A 26,998-nucleotide genomic window follows, 5' to 3' on the forward strand; every position below is an offset into this window, starting at 1 on the left:
AGCACTAATGAATGACACAGATGAGGATACAGCTTGCGTGGAGCTTAAATTTCAGTAGAGAAGATGAGTGGTTTATATAGTGCCAGAACCGGTGAAAGTTGGGCTCTTACCATTAATATAAGTTGATTAATATTCACAGACTGATCAATCCTCAAGAAATTTATATTTTCTACATGAAAGATAATGTATCAAATGTTAACAATTGTTCATGTTACTTACAAATAAACTTGATTTATTACTTTTATATGTATTTATAATACTAGACATATATATGATCTACTACTCAGTTTGAGTTTTATTCAAGTAAAGATAAAGACTTGGCTGAAACACGTATTAGCCCACTAACACTTGTGCAATTGCCTGAATGCTGTTTGAACAATGCTAGAGAATTAGTTGAGTTGGTAGTAAATGAAGGCTAAGGAAATTCTCAGTTTTTATTCTTTGGATAAATCCTCTTATAAACACTTTATAATAGATTGAATGTGCTTTTTATGTTATTCAGGATGTTCTATTTACATATTAAGTTTAGCAATACATTTTTAGCTTAAAACAGCTTGCATACATTTTGAAATTGAAAACACCACTCATATATTTCTTATTATTTTAGATTATGCATCAAACATTAGAGAAGGCAGGGTCAGAAAATCCTCTTAATGCACATGCAGGTTATAGCTGGCATGGCTTCTGATAAAATATGTTTATCTGTTCAGAACGTTGATTCATGTATCATAAGGTAAATTAATAATAGAATATGAAACATCAACATATTTATTTTAATATGTTCATTAATATTTGCATTAATAATTTAAGTAACTGTTAATAGCCATGAAGAAAGATATGCTTATGTTAGTTCATATGCAGTCTATCATGACAAACAAAATATGTTTAGAAGATTGCTGCACATAAACTGATTTTTTTCTGAGGCTTTCATATTTCTTTCCTCTGGTGGAATAGTTTTAGTTATTAATTTCCATAACGAATTGTCCTGCATCCATGTTTGAACCATTAAGAGATGATCAAGGGGTGTGACTGTATCATAGCTATAAACCTATGTTTCTCTGTTCTGGGCTGCTGGGCTGAGACTTGGATCCTGTAAATGACATTCCTCTGTTAATAGTGAGTTCCTAGTAGGTACTGCATTGGGAACACAGGAGGGAAATCAAAAGGTAGGAGTAGGCAGAAGAATGTACCCCTTTATGCACGCATGAAGTTTCTTTTAGCTTTGCCTTAGCAATGCCTTCCTTAGCAGCAACAGAGTGGCAGTTGGTTTCATTATCCAATTTTTCTAGTGTTTCCAAGATTAGTCTAATTATACCAGTAACAGCCAGCCAGAACCTGCTCCTGAGAAATCTGAGTCCTAAATCCATGGACTTCTCCCACAATTTTAGGTTATTAAACCTGACTCTTCTGATCGTTCACCCTCTTCTAGTGACAGCAGATACTTTGTTAATTTAATGTCTTTCTGACAGTTCAGTTTTCCTTATTTCTTTGCATCCATGCAAAACTTGTGTAACCAATTCCCTATATTTAAAAGCTTGTGTGGTTTCTGTTTTCTTCATGGAAACTTGAATGATGTAAAGATGTTTTTTTAATGAGTTTTCTAGAGAAATTTTCTCCTCAAGCACTAAGTATGAGAAAACTGAAGAATTTTCTAATATTAAGTGTTAACATAAAAAAAGGCTGACTTCTGGTCTAGACAAGATGGTAGAGATTTGTTTCCCTGCTCCTCTCTACTAAGTGCAACCGTAAGTCCAAAGGAAACTCTGAAATAAAGAAAGAAAAGACGAACTGGTAGGTACTCCAGGACTAGAGAGAAAGTATATTGGCAGGGAATCTTACCCACTCAACAGAAGACCCAGGTTGATGTTTCCTTAAACCCAACGAAACGACAGAAGTGGGCAAGGTAGGGTTCATTATACCACATATCAAACATATTCAGAGGTGCCTGGCCAAGAAGATGCTCTTCATTCCCACAGAATGGGAAATACCTTTTGCCATCGAGAGCCCCTTGGAAGACTTTCTACTCCCTCAGACATGACTAGTGTGCTTTAGTGGGTGCCTTAGTAGCAGCAGATAAACAAGCAGAGCAAATGAAACAAAACAAAGTTCTAAAAATTAAATTGTCATTTGAGCTGTCATTAAGCGAAGACTTGTGTGCTAAACATAAGCAGAATGACAGACTGCTACAATAAATTATTTATTTATTTATTTATTTATTTATTTATTCTTTTTTTTTTTTTTTTACCATTTATTTATTTTTGAGAGACAGAGAGACACAGAGCATAAGCAGGGGAAGGGCAGAGAGAGAAGGAGACACAGAATCTGAAGCAGGCTCCAGACCCTGAGATATCAGCACAGAGTCCAGTGTGGGGCTCGAACCCACAAACCATGAGGTCATGACCTGAGCCAAAGTCAGTTGATTAACCGACTGAGCTACCCAGACTGTCCAAAAAATTATTCAAACAGGACTCAAAGTGTGCTAACAGACAAAATTTTAAATGCAGATTTGAAAATCACCTATCGTGTCAAGAACAAGGAAACTCACAATTAGGTTGAGAAAATACAATGAATTAATGCAAATACTGAAATGAATCAGACATTGGAATTCTCTGACAAGATTTTAAAACAGCTGATAGAAAATTTCTTTTTATTAAGTGTATTTTTAAAAATCTATTTATTTATTTTGAAAGAGAGAGAGAAAGAGAGAGAGCAGGGGAGGGATGGAGAGAGAATTATAAGCAATCAAGCCAGAGGCTGATGAAGGGCTTGAACTCATGAACTGCGAGATCATGACCTGAGCTGATATCAAGAGTTGGACGCTTAACTGACTGAGCCACCCAGGAATCCTGTTATAAAAATTCTTAAACAATAAACTATAAATTATCTTGAAGCAAATGAAAATAGAAAATTTGAGCAAAGAAATAAAAGTATAAAAATAAGCAAACAAATTTTAAAACAAACAACATAGCAGAAAGAACAAAATTTGCTATATAAGCTTAGTAGTAGAAAGGATTTGACAGGAGATATAATCAATGAACTTGAAGACAGAGCAATAGAGTTTTTCCAATCTGAACAATAGAGGGAAAATATAGACAGGAAAAAAAAAAGAACAAATCCTCACAAACCTGTGGGATATTAACAAAGTACCCAATATTTGTATCATCAGAATTCCTGCCCCCACCCCTCAAAAAAAAAAAGAAAAGAAAAGAAAAGGAGAATGGAATGGAAAAAGTATTTTTCAAAGTGGCTGAAAACTTCCAAAATTTGACAATAGACATATACATATAGATTCATGAAGCTGAGTGAATCCTAACTAGGATAAATCTGAAGAAAACCATACTAAGACATAACCTAATTAAACCTTCAAAAGCTAAAGAGACAGAAAAGAACTTTGGAAGCAAATTTGGAAACAAATGCATTAGCCATAAGGAAACACCAAGTTGAATGACAGTGTCTTTTCCATTTGAAATCATGGAGGCAAGAAGGAAACGGCATAACATTTTACAAGTGTTGAAAAAAGTGTACCATCGACCCCAAATTCTATATCCAGCAAAAGAACCCATATTCGTCACAAAAGAAGAAAAAATAAAAACAAACTCTATTTAGTTATATAATTATTAGATACTATATAATATATATTGTAATAATTATATATTATGTATATATCAATAGCAGACCTACTTTTAAAGTCTGACTAAAAGAAGTTTATCAGACAAGAAATAAATGATAAAACAGTCTTGGAACATCAAGAAGGAAGTATGAACAGTAATATGGGCACATTGAATAGGCTATATTACTCATAAGTTTAAAAATTGTATTTGATAATTGTAACAATTATAACATCAATTTATATTTAAAACTTGGGAATGTGAAGGGACCTAAGCAAAGTGATAAATGTTCATACCAATAGATTTTAGTAAGTCACATAGGTATATCGTAATGCTCAGAAAATGTCTACAGATTTTACAAAAAGATATACTCAAACACATTGAAATAAATAAAGATTGAATCCTAAACAATGTCCAAGTAAATGATAAGAAAGCAAAAAAGAAACAATGAAGTACGTAAACTGGAAAACAAGTAATTAAAGGCAGATTTAATTGACGTATCAATAATTATCCTAAAATTAAATACTACAATAATTAAAAGGCAGAAATTGGCAAGGTATATTCCCTCCCTCCATGCACACGCACATACACACACACACACACACACACACACACACACACACACAGACAATACCAACTATACCTTGTCAATAAGAAACTTCAAACTCATTGGAACATTGGCATAGGCATATTGAAAGTGAAAGAATGGAATAAGATATATCATTTAAACATTAGTAAGAAAGCAAAAGTGACTATTATTAATATCAGAGGAAGTAGACCTCAAAGGAAAAAATGATTACTAGAGACAAAAAGAACATAACATGCTGATAAAAATGGACAATCAATAGGGATCTTAATGTGTAACTATCCTATTGCATGCACAAAACAGAGACTCACAATAAATCAAGAAAAAGCTGATGGAGATGAAAGGAGTAGACAACCCAAAAATTATAATTCAGAATTTTGACACCCCACTCTCAGCAATGGATAGTAGTAAGAAGTAATAGACAGGAAATTAGCAAGGATACAAAAAAGCTAAACAATTCCTTACGTGTGTGGGCATTAAATTATAATACGTGGCAGGTATGTCAAAAACAAGTAGAAATGAAAGTGAAATAATATATAGGATACTTTTAAGATATGTGAAGCTTTTTCTCTGAAAGAATGTAAAATTAATACTACAAAACTCAGTCAATGTAGATTTTTTGGAGAATTTTTCTTAATAACGTTTGAGGTCAAGGCACCTGGGTAGCTCAGTTGGTTGAGTCTGACTTTGGCTCAGGTCATGAACTCATGGTTCATGGTTTGAGCTCTGCTTCAGGCTCTGTGTTCTCAGCTCAGAGCCTAAAGCCTGTTTCAGATTCTGTGTCTCCCTCTCTCTCTGACTCTCCCTCACTCACACTCTATCTTTCTCTCTGTCTCAAAAATAAATAGTAACATTAAACATTTTAAAGAAAGTAATGTTTGAGGTGAGTAAAATTGGCTTTTGCAAGTGAGTTACACGTGTGTGTGTGTGTGTGTGTGTGTGTGTGTGTGTGAGTGTGTGTGTGTGTGTGTGTGTGTGTGCCCAGATGTAGGACAGAGAATGACATTCTAGAAACTGGGAATGATGTGTAGATTCATATAGGTCATGAGTGAAAAGTATAAGAAGAATATTTTGAGAGACTAGGACATTCTTCCTAGCTCATTCTCAATTTCTTGACCTGCTATTCAAAATGAGAGTTTACCCATAATTCTGGATCAAGTAAGTACTCAATATAAGTATGCTATTGATTTTGGAAAACTATCTTAAGTAGATTTGTAATCTGCTCGCCAAAAATTCAAGTATGTCATATAAGTAACATATTGATTTTCATCTATAAGTAATTTAGCCACCCTTCTTTCCATAAAAAGTCTTACAGGATGATGTGTTCACCAAACACTTGTATTAAAAGTAATAAATTTCCTACAACATTTTTACATTATTGAATGATTGAATTGTAGACAGTTTATTTTATGATGTCAACATTGAACTCATCATTGTGCCATGTTCATGTCATTTTCATTCCATCCATTTAAATAGATAAATGCCTTTAGTCTTCTATGTTAGTTTCTGGATAATAAGATGTCTTGAATAGAAATACTGCCAACAGGGGCGCCTGGGTGGCGCAGTTGGTTAAGCGTCCGACTTCAGTCAGGTCACAATCTCGCGGTCCGTGAGTTCGAGCCCCGCGTCGGGCTCTGGGCTGATGGCTCAGAGCCTGGAGCCTGTTTCCGATTCTGTGTCTCCCTCTCTCTCTGCCCCTCCCCCGTTCATGCTCTGTCTCTCTCTGTCCCAAAAATAAATAAACGTTGAAAAAAAATTGAAAATAAAAAAAAAGAAATACTGCCAACAAATTTGTTTGCAATGGCAATAATTAAATAAAGTAATGATGTTGCCTTTGTTTATTTCTCATTGATGATAGGATTCATTTCTTCCAACAATACAAAATCATGGAGGCTGGAAGGAAAATGGAGGAGAGACAGGAGGAAAGGGAAGAGGAAGAGAGAGAAAATTTAATAACATTATATTTACGAAGCCTCTTTTCTTCCCAATTTTGAAGTTTATTTCCTCTGATTCTTTCAAAAAGTTGCATCTCCTCAAGTAAAAAAAAGAGGACGGAGAAAGAGACAGATTCATGTCTCAAAAACATTTGTAGTTGGAGTCTAAGTGCTTTCTGACAGATGCCTTCTTTTTAAATAAGAAATGAGCCTATGGTTTATAATAGGGGATAGAATTGGGAAGGAGAGGCAAAGGCAGTGGTCAGAGGTTTAGGAGAATAGAAAATGTGTGAATTCACTGTAGTGGAAAGCACCAGAGTGCGCTCGTTTAAAAGAGAACAAGATAGATGAAACAGTATTGAGTTCCCAAATGAAGCAGATACCTTAAGTTATTTTGAGGCTTAAAAGTGCTGCTGAATGACTTATTCAAGCAGCAGTCACATCCACCATGGCAAAATGCGGGCTTCTTCCCAGGTTAGGGTTTAGCAAGAGTAGCAAAATGGAATGAGAGTAAATGAAAGGAGTATAGGATAACAACAAAATATGTGACTGAAAGTACCATTTCAATCAAAAATGCATACTTTATTACAGTTCTCTTTAAAATCATTTTAACCATCCTGATCTGAAAAGCGTGTCCTTTCAATTCTATACAATCTAATCACACCTTCTTTCCATTAAAAACAGTACATAGAAAGCACATAGATTTCTTGGGCTACTGTATGTGGTTTCTAATCTTTCTCAAAATTGACATTATAGAGCATCATTCTTGTTAGGATACATGTTTTCAACTGTCAGATTTTGGCATTGAAGTTCCTACTTCTTCCTCTTCAAATGTATGCTTGTCATTTAAAATCTAGAAAATAATGTTGAATCTTAAAGTAGCAGGCAAGCTCTCCTTACCAGCTCCTCTCGAAATTCTGAACAGCCTTTTGTTTTTGAAAAGACACTCTTATTATGGAACTAGTTAGGATTTAACCCGAAACGTTTCCCAGAAGATCATAGGAATACAGTAGTCAGAAATAAACACATTTATTCTAAACACGAGAGACACTTTCCCTAAGGTTCTTTTGACAACTGTCTTTGAATGCATGATCTGATCTTGATAATAATCCCAATCAAGTAAATTTACAAAATGTGTCACACAGATTTTTATCACTTCCCTGAACTGTGAGTCACAGTTATAATTGCTAAGATCTAAGAGAGACAGACAGAAAGAAAGAAAGAAAGAAAGAAAGAAAGAAAGAAAGAAAGAAAGAAAAATTTTGATGACTGATTGTGTTTTGTGTTTTCTGAGTTGTTGCTAATATTCTTTAAATACAGATATAAAGGCTCCTTTGCCTACTTGTGTCAAAGAAGAACAAAGTGAAAATTTACATAAATAAAATTGAAGTATTCTCTTCAGTTTGATTTCTTTTTAGGAAATGGAATTAAAAAAAATCAAGTCTAGAGCAACAATCTCATAATAGTAAACCAATTCTTAGAATTAACTTAGATGTTGACTTTTTTTTTTTTTACTCAGAAATTGCTTGAAATAGCTTCTATTATTCACCAACATCACATAAAATAGATATTTGAGAGGGATATTTTCAATGTAGCTTTTAAAAGACTATCAAAAATAATTTAGACATTTGTGGAATGATGGGTTACTACCAATCAGACAAATATTTACTTGAAGCAAATTTCATAGCCCATTGGACTATGTGGATGTGATAAACCACTTTCCATGTAGTAATCAATTTTGTCACAGGTCTGTAGATCTCTCAGCCCATTAGATTGTCATGTCCTAGAAGATATAATATAACCTTCACATGAACTAATTTGACCAAGAGGATTTATCTCCTGTAATTTATAACAAAGTCACGACAAACCGATTTATTTGTGCTTGCATATTTGTGGGGTCAGACAAGGACACAAGTGTTTTCCCATCCTTTGTAATACTAACTCATTTGATTGTCTGGCATTCCAGAATATTTTTTGAACAAAGAAGAAATTTTTTGAAGAAAGAAACTGATCTGTCACTGCTACATGACTTAATGTTATTCTCAATCCTAAAATGCGAGAGAACATTTTTCCACCAATAGAGAACAAGAATTGTGTTATAGCTGTGTTATGGTTTATCCAGAAGTCTCTGTCATTCCACTCTGTTCTGTCAGTGATGAGCCATTATTCAGAAGTGATATGCACATGGACTGGCTTTGATATCTTTCATGTTCCTAGTTGACAAGATACTGACCAAAGTTTTCACATTAAGAATGTGAGTTAAAAAACAAGACAAAACAAAACAACTCAAAACAAAAAAAAAAAAAACCAAAAAACTCCAACAATGTGAGTTTAGTGATACCTGGCTAGCTCAGTTCATGGAACACGTAGCTCTTAATCTTGGGGTTGTGAATTTGAGACCCAACCTGTGGTGCAGGGTGTACTTAAAATAAAAAAAAAATAACAACAACAACAACAACAAAAGGAATGTGAGTTTACATCAGCTGCATTAGAATATTGAACCTTTGTTCACAGGCTTTTGGTTGGGTCTTCAAAAGATTTTGCCCAGTTAGGGCAATTTAATATCTGGAATTTGGATGCCAATCTTATCTGTCAAGGTCGTTATCCCCACCCCTCCATTCAATTGCCGATACCAACCAAGTGCTAGTGAATCTCGGAAGAAATTCTCCTTTTGCTGTTTAAAATCACTTGCCGGTGACTCATCGCAAAACTGCTCTTTGAGGATCCTGTCTTTCATTCTTTGTATATAATCGGTTCAGCATCATGTTGAGTGAGAGCATTTTAAATGCTGGCAGGCAGGCTGCATGCTTGGACGCTGAGACTTTGGCTGCTACTGAAGTACAATGATCAGAGCTAATGCTGGTGAAACTGACTAAAAAGTCATGGCCTCATATTTTAGCTTTTGGTTACATAGTAACGCTGACTTCCAGAACTCTGTTTGGTCTGGGATTGATGCTACATCTGTCAAAATATTTTGTCTCTCATATTCTCACGGTCCCAATAAACTCTGGTAGAGAAGAGTATCTCAGTGCTTTATAGTTGCTCAGAAACAGACCTCAGAGGAGCTGGAGGGCTGACTGAGCCAAGATTCAAACACATCAATGCTCATATCCAGAGAGAGATCTATGAGCAGAGAAACAAAGAGGGAGAACACAAACACAAGTTGAATTTTACCCTTTTTAAAATAAAGGTGTAAGGGCATCTGCGTGGTTCAGTCAGTTGAGAGTCCAACTGTTGATTTAGGCTCAGGTCACGATCCCAGGGTCGTGGGACTATTGATTTAGGCTCAGGTCACGATCCCAGGGTCGTGGGATTGAGCCTCATGTCCAGCTCTGTGCTGAGCACGGAGCCTGCTTGAGATTCTCTCTCTCCCTCACTCTCTTCCCTCCCTCCCTCACCCCCTCTCTTTCTCTCCCTAAAACAAAATAAAAAAAATAAAGTAAAATAAAGGTGTAAGAATCATCTTTAAAAAACTAAGGTATATAGATGCATAATTAAATATGAGGAGGTAGTCAATCAAGACATTTTTAAAGATTCATCTCTACTAATAGTTCTGGAGAGACGTTTTTTCCTTTTGAATCATGAAAGGAAGAAGTTTCTATAACCAAAATTGTGCCCTTGTAATTAAAAGCTTCCTCTCGCTCCTTCCCAAAGTGGCCTGGGATTTGGTGTGTGTCTGTGTGTGAGAATCAAGTTGGCAAATTTGCATCTTAAATGGTGAACTATGGTACAGCAATATTTGTGAGAAAATGTTAGACGCATATAAAGAGGCTTTGAATGAAAATACTGAGTATTTAAACAAATACTGGGACATTTAGATTTTATAATTTATATAGCAGTACTATCAAATTCTATGATGGTTAGTCTTATATGTCAACTTGGGTAGGCTATAATACCCAGTTGTTTAATCAAACGCTAATCTAGATTTAGATTTAGATGTCAAGGTATTTTGTAGGCGTGATGAATATCTATAATCATTTGGCTTTAAGTGAGGAATCTTACCTTCTGTAATGTGGATGGGTCTAATGCAATCAGTTGGTTATCTTCAGACTGTAACAGAAATACCTCTGCAAAGTTTCCAGCCTACAGGCATGCCTACATATTTTAGCCTTTCTGGTCCCTACAAGCAAGTGAACCGATTCTCTAATATCTGTCTGTGCACCCCCCACCACCCATTTCACATACGCTCGTTATTATTATTTTTTTTTTCCTGTGAAGATCCCTGACTAATAAAAAGAAAATAAGATTTTTATGATTCAGGGTCTGGGTATATACAATAACATTAAACCATTACGTGAATAATACAGATAGAAGAGTCCCAACAAATAGTAGATGACATTGTCGTTGACCAGTGGACAGAGGTAGGGGGCCCTGGGTGGCTCAGTCGGTTAAGGGTCTGATTCCTGATTTCACCTCAGGTCATGATCTCATGGTTCATGAACTAACGCCCTGCAGTCGGGCTCTGCACTGATTGCATGGAGCCCGCTTGGGATTCTCTCTTTCTCCCTCTCTCTTTGCCCCTCCTCCACTCATGCTCCTTCAAAATAAGTAAATACACATTAAGAAAAAAAGAACTGGACAGAGGTAAAAACAAATATTTTACAGATTTTCCTGCCTCTGAAGGGACTATCTTTGAAGAGATTGCTGCTGGCTCTAACTGCCAGAGTTGAGGTTGGGAGTTAAGGGAATGTGGGTTGGGATAATATGGCTAGTAGAAAGTGGATCAGTCACCAATAAAATTGTGGTCAACACTAAAAAAGAAAAACCTATTGGCACACATAACAACATGGATGGATCTCAAAGCATTATTCTGAGTGAAAGAAACAGGCACCAAAAGAGAACATAGTATAATTCTATTTGGGAAGCTTTGCATAGACGCAGTTCATTTATAGTAATAGAAATGAGAACAGGGGTTGTTTCTGAGATGATGGAAATAGATCAGGTAGGAGCACCGAGGGAACCTTCTACCTGTGATAGAAATACGGGTTATGTAAACGCATATGCTTGTTAGTGTGGATCAAACTGAACACTTAGGATCTGTGCATTTCACCATATGTAAATTAAACCTCATTTTTTTTTTAATGAGAAAAAAGTAAGTCTCACCATTATAGGGTTTGGGAAATATGCAGCTATTAGAAGCATGTTTTTGAAGTCCGTTTGCTAACACAGGAAAATGATCATGATATAATGTTACATATGGAAAATCTACACAAGTAAATATAATATGATCCTTCTTTTACGGAGAAAATGTTGTATATATGCATACAAATATTGGAAATAAAGGCAGAAGAACGTCGTCAGTGATGATCTATGGATAGCGGGATTTTAGGCACAGTTAGAGCATGATGACAGCAAGGAGTGTACATGACACATTCAAGACCATTTCTAGTTCGTGAGTCTTTCCCTTCCACTGGCTGTGTGCTCTGGGAGGGGGGAGAATGGCTTCGCTTAAGATTAATCGTGGCATCTCCATCTAGTAGCATTGTATCAGCTCAACCCAGGTGAAAAATGGATTATATTTGGGGATTTTTACTCCATGCCCTTGCCCTTCCTGTAACTGCACTTGACGTCTCTGTTGTGAGAGCACCCGACATGTGGCACCTGGTCATGAGGGCCTTCAGGGATGGTAGAAACAAAATGCAAGTCCAATATAGACATGCTTTATACCATACCCTCTTTCATAGGAAAAAAAGAGGCTTTTACTTGGTGCAGTAAATCTATAATTTACTTTCTTTCAGCATTCTCCTGTGGGGATTTTAACAAGGCTTATTTGACGTAGTGCCAAACAATACAAAGAATTATTCGAACATATCTACATCATCCTTCATGCTCTTCTTGACCCTTTAAACCTCCCAAACACAGACTCAATCTTCCCTTGCTTCTCTACATCAGTGACGACCACTCTGGTGCCAACCCCCAGGGCTCTCTTGCAGACAACTATAAGATCCTTCACAGCCAAAGAGATCTATGAAGGCCACATATCAGACACATACACATCATACTATTTCTTCCTCACCGATCCTCACTGGCCCTGTAGGTCTTAAAACTGTCCTATGCTGTTCCTACGGGCCCTTTTCCCTCTCCACCACTCTCCCCCACCCTTCCATCTTTACTGCATTGCCCTTGGCCTCAGAAGCTGAGTTCTCAGGGCCTTTCTATTTTCCCCTTTCCTTTCTGTCTAGAACGTTCTACTCTCTGAACTTCCCAGGATGTCTCCTAATTACCTTTTAGATTTCAGCTTAAATGTCACTTCCTCAGTATTAGCACATTGTCCTTTTGCAGTCATCCTCAGAGCACATATTACTGTCTGTTTATTTGTTCATTGCCGTCTGAACCTGCCTCTCACTAGAATGCAAGCTCTGTGGGTCCACAGGCCTCGTTGTGTTGGTATTTTTTTCCATCACTACATCTAAAAACCTAGAATAGTACTGCCGACATCAATAGATATCAGTATAAACTTAATAAATAATTAAATGGATGCTAACGAATGCAATCACAGACATACACACATACTTTTAATGGATAGACTCAAGTGCACTGGTCACTCTTCAAATTCCTTCTGTATCCTTTTCCGGCCTGTTCTGTGTCCAGGAGGCTGACTCCCCTGGTTTACACTACATAGCCCCTCCAGGTGGCTGCCATTTGTACCAGCAGGAAATAGAGGAATGGGAGGGGAGAATGTGGAGGGAGTTTTTCCAAAGCAGTCCTTTCCCTGCTTTGCTTTCCATGAGGACAGCTTCTCACTAGGCCCAAATGACACCACTTCCTCTCTCTCTTCTCTTTGGGCCGAGGAAGGGGAAGGGCTTCCCTCTATTGCTAGCGTCTGGACATCTCACCATTCCTTGTCAGGTCCTTTATCCCTGCCCATAGCTCAGGAAACTGTCCCTTCATCAGTCTCTTCATTTGCACACTTTGGGATGAAATGTTTCTTGTTGAAATCTTGTCTTATACATCAGGTAGCTTTCTTTTTGTGTTCTTATAATTTGGCTATCTTTTGTGTATGCACATTTTTTTCTTTCTTCCTTATTTACTTTTTTAATTTCTTACTCTGTATTTTTACATTTTCCCCAGGTACTGACATAACAACTAAAAGAGACTTGTATGTGCATCATGGTGTGTGTGTGTGTGTGTGTGTGTGTGTGTGTGTGTGCATGTGTGTGTTTGCATGTGTGTGTTTGCGTGTATATGTGTGACTGCCATTAAAACTCTGGGCATGGATCTTGGGAACCAGCATGCACAATACATTGCTTATTGATTTTACTCTAAGTTTGAGAAGAAGTTAGTAGTTGAAAAATATAAGTAACCAATAATGACTAAAAACTGGGCATAATCAATTAAAAGCAGATTTCAGTACATCTGATTTTGCTTTTTACCAATCTCAGCAAGAAATACATACCTTACATCTAATTGCAAATACTCAGAGTGTGAGTTGATAATATGGGAGCACCCCAAATGCAGAAAGAATACAGTTGGAATGCCATCTGAAAAATAAATGGCAGTACTTTCCTGGGGGTGGTGCAGAATAGAGCTGAATTTTTCTGAATTTTTAGAAAGAAAGATAGGAGGCAGTGTATTTATACATTTCAGTGAAACCCAAATGGCTCATGTAGTCTGAAAACCCCTGTTGGAACCAAGTGAAATACTCCCCAGACCATTTCAATCCGCTCATAATCATGGCGTTTCTATCTGCAGTGGGAGGGAGATGTGGCTGTGTCAGCACATTCTGCACATTTATTCCATCAGTGAAGATGCTCAAAGTCAATTCTCACTAATGTCCCATAGTCCCCTATCCATTCCTTCATTTGAATGTTAGCTAAACCTCAGAAATGTTAAACAGAAATGACATTAATTTAAAAGAATAATTTAATACTCATCTCAGTTGGGCAGCAGGTTACTTATATTGATGCAATAAAAAGGATTCCATGTCATGAAACTAAGAGAAGTAAATGTAAGAAAGGCAAGTGAGTTAGATAACGATATTTTGAAAATACCTCAGATACTTTTGCTGTGCTACTTTCAGATGCTTTCACTGCAAATGTCACTTGGTTATTCATTTGTTTCCCAAATGCTCTAAACTGCCCTAAGAGCAATGATTTGTAACTTCACTGGGGTTACAGTCTCCTCTGAAGAAGTGATGAAAACTATAGCCCTCTCTTAAGCTAAGTGTATGTTTAATGAAAATTGCATGTAATTATATGTCCTCGGATGTTCATATGTTCTGAATTCTTGCTTTAGAGAGGTTTTCTATAAACATAGCAGGCAAATACAAATTCTATACATTGATAATATTAAAGTTTTAAATACTTGCCTTTTGCGAAGTCAAGGCTGCGTTTTGACTTTAACTGCCGATCACACAATAGGGTCAGATAAGTTTTCTACATATTGTCTTTAATTGTATCTGTCCAGAGACAATATGTGAGTAATCACTTAAAAGTTCATGCAAATTTAAATGAAATAGCAATTCAAACAAATAATCGCTGTCATTTGACAAAGGTTACTTAAGGCTCCATTTATTTTATGGTGTCCTGTCCGAGCTCAGGGGAGGTACATCATTGACCTAGGTATTGGTATACTGACATTGAAATTAAGTTTTAAGATATTTTAAATGCCACCAGGCATAAGACCGGTGACCGAATTATTTTACAACTCTCTAATATTAAGGAAAAAGTCTCTGACAGGATACGTGCTCTAGATCTGTAAAATATACTGCCAAGAGTGTCTTGAAATGCCACTCAATGTCCCAAACATGTTGTTAACAAAGATCAACCATAGTTGAATATAAAGAAGTGTGACAAGAAAAGAATATGTAATTATTTAAAAAAACTGATCTATATGCTATACAATGTTATCAAAGATAGAATTATCAAAGACAGAGTAAATAATGACTGGTGGATTCAATAACAGGCAGTAAAGTTTGGTCAGTAAAATATGTTGTTACTATTATAAAATGCAATGTAAATAAAGTTATAACTTAGTTAATTCTAAGCAATACTATAACATGAGTGAATAGCAACAGTTTATTGAATATCGGCTACCTGCCAGATACGTTTTTATATTATGTCCAGTTATCACAAAATTCCACAAGATTGCATCCCCAGATTTTTCAGAGGGCAAATTTAAGAAGCGAGTATAAATCTCAGGGCTGTGTAGATAAGTAAAAAAAAAAAAAAAGATTTAAATCCATGTTTTTATGGCATGGCCCTTTGACAGAGATCAATATTTAATAATTATCCAGATTATGGAATGACTGGATCTAAATAAATAAACTACTTGCTTTTAGTTATTCTTCTTACTTTTTTATATTATTAGCAAAAAAGGATTTTCAAAATTATGTAGATTAACAATAAAAACTCTTTGTTTTTGCTTAGAAAAATTACTTATCTTCAAAAACCATCATATTTTACAAATATTTACTGACGGTCGATCCGTAGTGAAAATTTTAAAGCATTATTTGTCAAAGCCGTCTTGTTAGAAAGCCAGAAAATCCTTATTTTCTCATCACAGGATAAAAGAAAGTTGAATAAACCTATTTTTATACATTGAATTTTAATATCCTACTTTTTTGTCACCCAGCTAATTTTGTAGCATTCTTGTAGAAATAGCCTCAGATAGAAGCATGCTTAATCCTTTAAGAACTGAATGATCTCATCCTGACAGCCACTCTAACGTAAAAGGGGTCTTCTTTTGATTTCCCTCCATGGCTTAGCTAATCAGTATTTAACAGGGCAATCAATACTCTGCAAAATTCTTGAAAGAGGGAAAAATGGTCTCTAGCCATGTGAGTTAACGATTGCAGAGAAAATACTCCCGTGATGGAAAACAAAGTTAAGAAATTTAAGACTATATAGTTTCTTTGACATAAAATGAAATACAAGACATGTTAATTGTGCAGACTCTTAATCCTGGGTTTTATGGTGAATTTAGAAAAAAAACCCATAAAAGCAGAAAAAAATGTTTTCCCATTTCCTTTCCTTTTCTTATGTTAAGTAGAAAGAGGGAAAAAATGTACATAGTTCTTGGTGAAAAAAAAGAAGAAAAGGGAATGAAAGAGATACAGAAAGGGCAAAGAGCATAAAATATTGGTACCAATATGTATATCTATATAATAAATATATTAAATAAAAAATATTTATTTTTAACAAGGAGCCGTTGGAAATCAAAAAGCAAGCAATGCTACCACAATAAATGGAAGTGAAGTTTACCAACAAGATTTAAATGTGAGCTTTATTGTACACTGAAAGGAAATGTGCACTGTGAGAAGCGGATATTTTATAACTATGCCTAATTGTCTCAAAAAGACTATCTTTTCATAAATTCAGACAATCTTATTTTTAAAAATTATCTCCTTGATGGAAAAGCCTTCGTCTGACTGGGCCAGCAAATTTGCTTTATCTCTTTTCATTTTCAGTCCTGCTGTGTGTGATACATCGGCAGCTGTATTAATCAGTGAAATATGGTAACTGTGTAAAATTATAAAAATCTATAGAAAATCCATGCTTCACTAAACAATCACTAAAATGCCATCAAATTTCCTGGACAGTTGGCAAATGCTTTATAGTGCACTCATGTTGAGAGTCTTAGCAAGAAAAAAAAAGAAAAAGATCATATCCTACCCAATACAAATAAGTAAAGATTTGGACACATCATAAAAATATTCTTGAAAAAAAAAACAACAAGGTAATGTATTCAAATACAATTATGAACCCACCACATTTCTCCCTTGCTGGTACTAATACAACTCTAATTTTGTAGCAACCATTTTATGTGCCAGAATATTTTTCTTTGAATGACTAGAAAGCTATTCTCACAAAAAGGAATATTGTTTATATTAGAGCACTATTCTTTCATGTTTTAATAAATATTTAATTTCTTTATTTTTTGAAAACTGCAGCTATCTTCAAGGGTTCAGAACTAATCTGGAAGGACTTTATTTGTTTTACAGGTGAAATTAGATTTAACCCGCAGACTATTGCTCGTTCATTTTTGGTAATGAAGAGTACAAAGTTCTTAGGTCTTCATAAGAGAGTTGGAGGTGCCAGGGTGACTCAGTTGGTTCAGCATCTGGCTCTTGATATCGGCTAACGTGGCCTAGGTCGTGATCTCGAGATGGTGGGATTGAGCTCCGCGTCCAGCGCCCCTCCCCCCCACTTGACCCCAAGTTGAGGGTGGAGCTTGTCTGGGATTCTCTCTCTGCCCTCCCCCTCAAAATAAATAAGTAAACTTAAAAAAAAAAATGAGAGAGTTGATTGCTCACATTCCTTGGTGTTTATTTTTGTTTCCACTAAAATGTCAACAATGTAGTAAAATAAGACTCTCTGTGAAGGCCAGTGATTTTTTTTTTAATTTTATGAAATTTACAGACAATGTGTACTTTTCAATTTATCCTATATGCTTAGATGCAGTTATGCTGAACAATAGCACATTTTTCTTAGATGGTACTCAACAAACATGCTTACTTGGTCCCACAGTATTGGGGGCAAGTGCTATAAATGATATATACCGAATAAGTAAAATCAGAAGGCAGCAGGTTAATTCTGCTTAGCTCTGTAGAAAAGGAAAAATAATTTTCCATCTGCCATTCTGAGTCTCCTGCTAGAACGCCTGTACGAAAAGACAGAGTAACAGGAGAAAAATCAACAGTGGCTTATTAACATGTATACCTCAGGCATACATGGGAGATACCCATGGAAAAATGAGTAAAAACTCTCCAAGGTGACTTAGAATTCAGGCTTATAGTCCATCTTCAGCTAAAAATAAAACAAAAAAAAAAAAGGTGTCGGGGAGGCTAATTACAGGGAGGTGACCCAAAAAAGCACAGTAAACAATAGATTGGTTATGCAGATCTGAGTCAGTGCCTTGTCAAGTGATAAGGGTCTTAAGTTGTCTCTAGTGATTACTTTTTGCTCTTCCTGGTAAAGTGGGGAGGAGGGACACCTTTGTAAGTTTATGCATAACCTTTCGACAAAAGGCAGAGAGCCTTTCTTGTATTAGCTTCTTCTCAAATGTTTTCAGCTGAAAATAATCCCCTATGCCGATATCTAATGGTGACATGTTCTGTCATTCTTTGGTTGTAATTACTAAACATTGGTATGAAATGAGTAATAGTGCTATTCATTAAGCTGAAAGTTTCTAGAATAAATGTTAAAACTCTGGCCACCAACTATAATTTTGTTCCAAATTCCAGTTGGGTGAGGGGGTTCTCACACCAAGCAATCCTCTGTGACATTAACTGGGTATCCTACAATTCAACCCAATTCTGACACTATGTTCTTGGAGATAGCATCAGATCCCACAGAGTAAGAGCTCAGTCCTACGAGAGAGCTCTCCCCCCGTCTGATACAAGTCCAGGTTGCTTTCTGTGCTTCTGATCAACTGGCTGTAGGCTATAGATCAGAGGTTCCAATGACATCCTCCTTAGGTTTGATTGATTTGCTAAAACAGCTCATAAAACTCAGAGAAATATTTTACTTACTAGATCACTGGTTTATTATAAAAGGATATAAGAACAGCCAAATGGAAGAGATGTGTTAAACAACAAAAATTCAACTGAGTGATTTAAAAGATCAAATTAGCTTTATTGAACAGTTCATGAATTGGGCAGCATCCCATCTAGCAAACAGAAAGGAGCTCTGACATGCTATAGAAAAGAAAATACTTTTAAAGGCAGAGACTGACATGAAGAAAGGAAATTCTTAGCAAAGAATGCATTATTTTAGGCAAGATTTTCCTCCTCAGAACTATCAGCAACTTTCCTAGTCATGACCAGGAAATTTCATGTTGTCTGGTTAAAGGTGACATTCCTGGGGGATTTGAAGCTGCACTTAGGTTAGGTAGTAAGTCTTGATTTGTTCATGTGGGCCTTAACATAAGTGACTCCATTTGGATATCTTTTTTTTTAAACAGATGCAGACAGCAATACATGGGGAAAAGGTATGGAGTATCCATGCCTTCTCCTAGTGCATCACTCTCCCAGAATCTCCAGGTCTTCACAGACTTGTCTTCTTGGACTTTTATGGAGACTTCATTATATAGACATGGTTGATTAAGTCATTGCCATTAGTGATTGAACTCAATCTGTGGCCCCGTTCCTCTCCCCTTAGTCCTTAGGAGGTGGGACTAAAAGTTCCTTCCCTCTCATCCCATGGTTGGTTCTCCTGGCAACCAGCCCTGATCCTTCCCCGCTTTCCAAAAGCCATCTTAACATAACAGAAGGTACTTTTGTTACTCTCATAATTTAGGAAATTCTAAGGGTTTTAAAACCTTTTTGCCAGAACAGTGGATAAAGACCAAACATATTTCTTGTTAAAAATCATAATTTCACAATTTTGAATGCCCTAAATAGAAATAGATGCTTTTACTCAATGTTTCACTCAGGAGTCAACCAGAGAAAGAGAATGAGGAAGAGATGTATATCATATCAAGAGAATAATTACAAGGAATTGGCTTTCCCTATTATAGACTCTTGCTGGACGCGATGAAATCTATTAGAGCAGGATGTCAGGAAAGGCAGGCTGGAACAAGGTGATGCTATTTCCCACAGGTAGACTATCTTCTTCATCAGATAGGTCTCAGTCCTGATCTTAAAGCTTTTCAAAAGAATGAACTAGGCCTATTCAGATTGTCTAGGATGATTTCCCTTACTTAAACCCAACTGATTATGGACTTCAATACCATCTTCAAAATTCATTAACAGTACTGACACCTGTATAAGTGAAATACTGGAGACTGAAGCCCAGCCGAATTTGCACATCAAACTGGCATCATAATGAGAAGGAGGTGTGGGGGAATAGTTTTCTGATGGTGTTTCAGTGTTAATGAATTTCCACAATGTTTTTGTTAGTACTTGTTTTCTTATTACTGGACACAGTCTATATGTTGAAAGACTTTAACAATCTCTTTACTGTGTCTCAGGCACCTCTCTTGTGTGTAATGATTCCCCACTATGCCAGATAGGGTTGTCAAAAGACAGCCCCAGTATATATCTTATCCCACACATTCTTCTTACAAAGTAATGTTGATACTCTTCTAAGGGGAGGCAGAATCTACATTTCTTCTCCTTGAACCTGGCCAGACCATTGTAATTGTCTCAGCCAGAAGGAAGTGGCAAGAGTGATGCTGCCTGACTGCTGAGTCCAGGTCAAGAGAGGTGATAAGGCCTCCATTTGGTTCTCTTTTCTTTTTGGAACACATGCCCTATGAATTCAGGCGTCATGTTGAAAGGAAGTCCAGACCACAGGGAGATATCACATGTAAGTGTTCCATCAGACCAACATCATCAGGCAAACATGTTGGTGAGTGAACTGTCTGATGAGCTCAGCACCTAATCTTCAAATCTTACATCTGAGGCCAGAAACATCTGGAGATACAGGAAAGCCATCCCTACCATTCTAGGCCTGAATTTCTCATTCAGAGACTCCCTGCACAAAATAAATACTTGTTATCTTATGTCAGTAACTTTTGAAGTAATTTATAATCTAACACTAGTAATTAGAATTGCTACCCTGCAACCTCCACAACTCTATTAAGACTCTCAAACCCCATCCCCACAGGATAAGAAAAGGCCACTTGAATATTAGAGAAGCTGCCTGGAATATCCCAATACAACCAAATGGATTAGTTTTGTGATTATTGACTTTCATGAAACATTACCTCTGCAATTCAACAAAATAGCAAGCCTTTTTCAATGAATATAGAGATTGTTTACTCTTTGTTGTCATTTTGCTTACAAAGATGTAAATGTTTGTTTCAATCTTCTAGCTGAGTATATTCAAGCATTCTAAGTGTGTCTTCTTATTGTTTCTACTGCATAACTTAATTGGTAAGCCCAATAGCACCAGCAACTGAGGAAGGAAACTGCTGTCTACGAAGTCATAGGATGAAAAAATAACGTAGCTGACTGCTTTTTTAATTAACTCTGCCGTTATCCTGCTTTGTTTCCTTCTCTGGATTAACAAATATACCAGAGAATAAAGCTACACTTCTCCAGTCAGAGAAAAAACAGGTTAATGTTGTCAGTGTCATCTTACGTTATGTTGGCCAGAGATTCAGGTTGGGTTTTTCTGTAACTTTTCCAGATTCAGTTTCCTTCAGCGCTATGAAAGTCTCATACCTCATTAAATGTGGTGAGGTTAGTAAAATTGTTGGCACAAAGCCTAGTATAAACTAATTTTTTGAGAGGTGGGGGGAGGGGGACAGATGGAGAAGAGAGAGAATCTTAAGTAGGCTTCACTTCCAGTGCAGTGTGACGAGGGGCTCAATCTCATGACTATTAGATCATGACAGGAACCAAAATCAAGAGTCAGACGCTTACCTAAACTAAACCCAGGCACCCCTAACTATGTTTTTAATAAAAGAATAAAAGGTAGGTATAATTCTAGTGAAAATTAAAAAATGAAATTATTCATATTGGCACAATTATGGACATTGTATTGATGCAAAGCATATTATATGTGTGCCGATCTTGAAAAAAAGAAAATGTAGTACAGTTGGAATATTTTGAAGTAATGCAATGGCTAAGATTCAGAATCTAGAGTTTTATTCAATGAATAATGTAGATACTTTGGCCTTGTTTTCAGGGAAGGTGTTAGGTCCATGATAATCTAATAGGAAGCTCTTTCTTTTGAGTAAAAATACATTATTAATTTTCCATTGCTGTTATAACAAATGAGCTCAAATCTATTAACTGAAAACAACAACAACAACAACACACATTTATCACCTTCCAGTTCTGTAAGTCTGTAGGTCATAAGTCTTGCTACAACATGGCCCAAGTGGGTCGTGTGTTTAGAATCTGCAGAGTGAATATTACAGTGTCAATATGGCTGCTTTACTTCCTGCAGGTTCTGGGTGTGAATCTACTTTCAAGCACATCCTGGTAGACGACTAGATTCAGTTCCTTGTTGTAGGACTGAAGTTCCTGTTTCCTTTATTTCTGTCATCCAAGGGCCAGCCTTTCCTCCTCAGAGGCTTCCTGCATTTGTTTTGTCTTAGTCAGTTGGGCTACTCTAACAAAATATCATACGCTGAAGAGCTTAAACAATGAGCAGTTTTTTCTCACAGTTCTGGAGGCTAGAGTTCCAAGGTGAAGATGTTGGGACGTTCAGTGTCTGGTGAGGGCCTGCTTTCTCATCCAGATATATAAATATACTCACTGTGTCCTCACATGGAAGAAAGAGGACAGGAGAGCTCTCTGGGGCCACCTTTATAAAGGCCCTAATCCCATTCATGAAGGATCCATCCTGATGACCTAAGTCCTGCCCAAGTCCACAGCTCCTACTACAACACGTGGCAGGTGAAGAATTCACCAAAGAATTTGAGGGGACACCTTCAGTCCATAACACTTCTCATGCTCTTCATGTGGATGTCTCCTACATTGGTGGTTGGATCCTTCTGATTCTTGGAATATCTCTAACTTCCCCTTTGCTGCAGCTCTCCTGACTCTAATCGGAGAAAGTTCTGAGTTTAAAGACTCATGTGATTAGATTGAGCTTATCCTTAAAACCCAGAGCAACCTCCCTATTTTAAGGCTCTTAACCATAATTTTACCTGTCAAGTCTCTTGCCATTTAGTGTCACGTTCACAAGCTCCAGAGACTGAGGCATGAACAGCCTTGAGGAGCGGGGTTTAAGAGCAAGGCAACATGTTTGATTTGGTGTATGTCCAACCCCTATGAACAGTGCATACATTAAGCATGATTTGATCAAGAGTATCCTTTAATCATTAAAAATATATTTTTAATCTTTCTTTAATATTTTAAATTGTAAGTTATATTTATAATTTTAATTGTCTGTAATCATGAAATGTCATTTACCATCACTACAATTGCCGGAGTCCAGCTCCAGCAGGTCCAAGGGTTCCCAAAGGATGAACGGCGTCGGCGAAAAAGTGAAAATAAAACAAAACAAAAATAAAAATGAAAATAAAAAACTAAAATAAAAAGCTAAAGTAAAAATGGACACAGGCAACAGCAGTGGGTTGAACGGGCCGATTTATTGCAGTAAATGTGGCATTATATATGCTAGTGGTTTTCTTGTAGCATACGTAATCTATGTTTTTCTAACATTACCTAATTTTGAAAATGTTCCTATGTATAAACAACCTTTAAGAAATAACATGGCGATTTTCCCCTAACTTTCCCGCATAACCTTTGATTATAGATGAATTTCTTATATTATTCCATTGTGCATTGGCGTTTATCTATAATCTACATAGCATTTGCTTTGCTGTTCTCGTGAAAGGCCCTCCATTTCTCAACACCTCAAGTGGAACAGTTACAGGGACATGACCTCCTAACCACATGAGGCCAGAAGAACAATGTGTTTGCCTTGGTCCGAGGTGCCAGAAAGGGGCTGAAAAGGCCTTAGAAACCCATACCTCCTACATTCTCAGAGACACCATGCACCTAGGAACCAATGAACCGTTCTGTAGCTTCACCGACTAGGTTCAGTCATCATCTGGAATGCCTCTGGGAGGCCAGGTGGGCTTTGGGGTTGAAGTCACCTCTGCCCAGATATATACTCCTTAGTTGCTGGAGCGGGGCTTTTAGATCCATATGTCTCTCCTTCACTGGCCGCCTTTGCTGGCAAATGCATGAGGCTAACCCTTCCTGTAAGTAGAGGAGTCTCAATAGGGGATGGCAAGGGATAAACGTAAGGCCGCACAATTTCTTGAGGAACCTTATTTTCTTTCTTACTGGTTCTTTTCCCAGAGGGCCTGCCAAGGGCAATTCCACAACAGACAATACCCCAGGTACTTTTAAGGCCAAATTACCTAAAAGCGGGAGGACAAGAAGCTTCCCTGTCGGCGGGCCGCCTTGCAGTCACCAATCCGTCCACGGCCCGGGCTTTGCCACTCAGGCTGGGTAGCTCGGCTTCCAGCATACAATTTTCAGACCTTTCTCACACTTCATTTTGTTTGATGCTCTTTGTTCTTTTTTTAACTTTTTAAAAAAAATTAAGTTTATTTATTTTGAGAAAGAGAGAGAGCGCATGAGCAGGGGAGGATTAGAGAATGGGAGAGAGAGAGAGAATCCCAAGTGGGATCCACACGGCCAGCAGAGAGCCTGACGTGGATCTCAGACTCACAAATCCCTGAGATCATGACCTGAGTCGGACATTTAACCAACTGGGCCACCCAGGTGCCCTGGTGGTTTGTTCTTGATGTTAATTCCCTGTCCCCTGTAGCCTCCTGTTTCTGCCTCAGTGGGAAAAGAGGAGCAGTAGTTTTCCTCTATCTACACTTTATCCAGAGCAGCTCTGCATTTAGCTTTTTCAGAAATGAAGCTTTTGCATAATATTAAAAAAATTTGGCAAATCAATGTTCTCTAATTCAGTGCTTCTTGAACTATCTGTGGTGAAGAGTCAATTTTTCCAAACTTAATCTTCAGTAAAATACAATGAAAAATGAATTACTATAAAAAAAATGAAAGAAAACAAACAGGATTGCAAAGTACAAATCCAAATGTTCAATTATTAGATTTATTAGTCTAGTAGACTAAATGCTTAGTCTCAATTTTTGTACTTATCTCTTATTGGTAGAGATCATTTTATATATTATCAGTCTTCCACAGAGCATACTTTGAATGGGTGAGATGATAACCTACAAACTGGCAATTGAGGGAATTAGAAATATAGAATTTTTACCTAATAGATTCCCATCTATCTCTTTGAAGAGCTTAAAATTTTTGACTCATTCCAAACTATCAAAGCACAGAAAGTGATATTTACTATCCCAACTTATAAATATTTTGCTATGTTTATAGCAGTGTTGTCCTACTTGGATGAATTATAAAGGGGGCAATCTTTTGGAAACAAATAAAATCAGCCATTCAAACACAATTCTTTATTGAGAAACATGCCCCTGAAGCCCGTGCAGAAAGAATTGAACCACATCATGTATCTTGGAACGCCAGCACAGCATTGTGTTGACAATAAACTTGAAGGAGAATGAGGTCATTTTTTAGCCAGCTTTCAGAAATTGCCTCTTTGAAATTCTTAGTTTCTTAACTGCAATAAATATCCATGTTTCTAATCTCTAGACTTGAAAAAAAAAAGCTCTATGGCACACAGGCGATTTCTGTGTCAAGCATGGAGGAAAAGAGTCTTGCATAGAGGAAAAACTAGCCATTAAAATAATTTCAATGTCAGCTGATTTTTCCATGGAGTTCATTCACTATATTGAAAACAACTATGCCAATGTGAACTTTAATTAACTTAAAGGCTTTTCTAGATGGAAAGAGGATGGAATGTTGATATGTACAGGAAAACTCTGTATGTGTTTTGTATAGAGGATAACTGTAGCAGGTGGGTATGAGGAAATATATTTTTCCCTTCTACATAGAAAATTCCCATATATTTATTTTATCATCTGCTTTTATAGTTAATTAGCAATCATGGCAAATGAAAATGATATATAACATAGATGTTTTATGACACATATAGATGTAGAATATACTTTTATGTAATGTTAGTATAGATAGATAGACAGATAGACATAGACAAAGGCATAGAAATAGACATAGACTAGACATACAAACACACACACACATATACATATGTAGAATATACTTACATACAATTGTGTGCTCTACAAAAGTTTAATTCTTCAAGTGAGAAGGGTTTTAAAAATGTTGGATGACTGCTCAGCTCCAGAGAAAAGTAAGGAAAAATTTCAGGTGAGGAAATTTGTGGTTGTCTTTAGTATTTCCAAGCCTTAGGTATCTGAATGAAATGATGCCAATGGAGACACTTAAATCCTTTGTCTCTCAAGACGCCAACTTCCCTGGTTGCACCAGAAACAATGGAGAAGTATTTTTCACCAGCCCAAGACATTGAAATATTTTCCCAAGTCATTGAAATCTTTCCTGAGACTATGGACAAGTACAAGTGTAGAAAACACCTGGGAAGAGAAGAAGGTAGTAAGTGGGAAGCATGGATAGCATTCTTAAAGTCATTCTGAAAATAACAAAGTTTAGCGGCTCCTGGATGGATCAGTTGGGTGAGCGTCCAGCTCTTGATTTCAGCTTAGGTCATGATCCCAAGGTTGAATTGAGCCCCAATTCTGGCTCCACGCTGAATGTGAAGCATGCTTGAGATTCTCTCTCTCTCTCTCTCTCCCTCTGTCTCTCTCTCTCTCTCTCTCTCTCTCTCTCTCTCTCTCTCTCAAACAGGTTTTAAATAAAAATTAAAAAAAAACAAAGTTTATTATGGTATAGTCACTTAAAAGGTAGAAATATGATTTGGAAGGGCACCTGGGTGGCTCAATCGGTTAAGCCGCCTACTTTGGCTCAGGTCATGATCTCACCATAGGTGAGTTCCAGCCCTGCATCAGGCCCTGTGCTGACAGCTCCAAGCCTGGAGCCTGCTTTGGATTCTGTGTCTCCCTCTTTCTTGTCTCCTCCCCTGCTCGCACTCTGTCTCTCTCGCTCTCAAAAATAAACAAACGTTAAAATTAAAAATAAATAAATAAATATGATTTGGAAAAAGAAGTTAATTAGATGTGGCTGTTTAATATTAGTACATAATATATGTCACAACGGGACATTTACAGTAATACAGGAAATGACTATTAAGATAACTGCTCTTAATTGTATTTGTCTTTTAGAAGAGTAATTTGCCTGAATTGTTATCTCTGATGGAGGCTGTACCAGATGTCAACCAGGTATGGGATTGCCAGGGGTTAATTTCTGCTTCCATGGAAACTACCCCGTGTCCCTTGGTTTTAAGTGACTTCCTGCAAGCTGACACATGGAAACACCTGCTCAGAGAAACGACTTTCTCAGCAATGAAGCCCCATGCTGGGAGGAGAAAAAGCCTTTTTTGTTGAACTTCATTTACATTAAATATACCAGATAATGTTTCTAGTAATTTGAA

Source organism: Felis catus, chromosome C2 (assembly GCF_018350175.1).
Source record: "Felis catus isolate Fca126 chromosome C2, F.catus_Fca126_mat1.0, whole genome shotgun sequence".
In the NCBI taxonomy this organism is placed as follows: domain Eukaryota; kingdom Metazoa; phylum Chordata; class Mammalia; order Carnivora; family Felidae; genus Felis; species Felis catus.